This window comes from Pterocles gutturalis, unplaced genomic scaffold (genome assembly GCF_000699245.1).
Source record: "Pterocles gutturalis isolate BGI_N339 unplaced genomic scaffold, ASM69924v1 scaffold11831, whole genome shotgun sequence".
NCBI lineage: Eukaryota > Metazoa > Chordata > Aves > Pterocliformes > Pteroclidae > Pterocles > Pterocles gutturalis.
The window spans coordinates 3,334-3,948 of NW_010103114.1; positions in this window are offsets into that span (position 1 = coordinate 3,334).

Genomic DNA, 615 nt, shown 5'->3' on the forward strand with positions numbered 1-615 from the left:
AGACCTTGTACGTGAGGCATAGCTGTGCAAACTCATTAGGAGGGACTGATAGACAGATGAATGACAGGCTGACAGATTAAAAAAACCCAAACAAACAGAAAATAGTTTGCGTGTGCTAATTTTGGCTGACTTTGTAATATAAATTTAGAAGTCAGAGGTGGTAGGAAAAAAGTAAATTCCATCGCAAAAATCAAACGGAAGGACGGGGCATGCGCTCCGGGAGGCAAGCGGTGCGGCGAGGAAGGGGTAGGACGGCGAGGCCGGGCTGTCTGCTGCTCTGCCCGGCATCTGCCGTGCAGGAGAACACCGCTCCGCTGTAACCCACCGGGAACATCGCGCGGGTCGTTTGATAACGTGGGAAACGCCCTCTTTTCCCTCCCCCTGAGAGAAGCTGTAACATTGCCAAATGCGCTCGGAACAGGCAGATACGGCGACTCCCCATCGGTAAATCTCTGTCCTCCCCTTGCCCTGAAAAGGAGCGTTTCCGACGGATCACCGAAGGGGGGTGGGAGGGTGCACACCCTTCCCCCCGGGTCGCCCAGACTGCCTGCAGCGATCCTCGGCTGAAGGCGGCCCCGTTAAGGCACTCTCCGTGCTAGCGACGGGACCGGACAA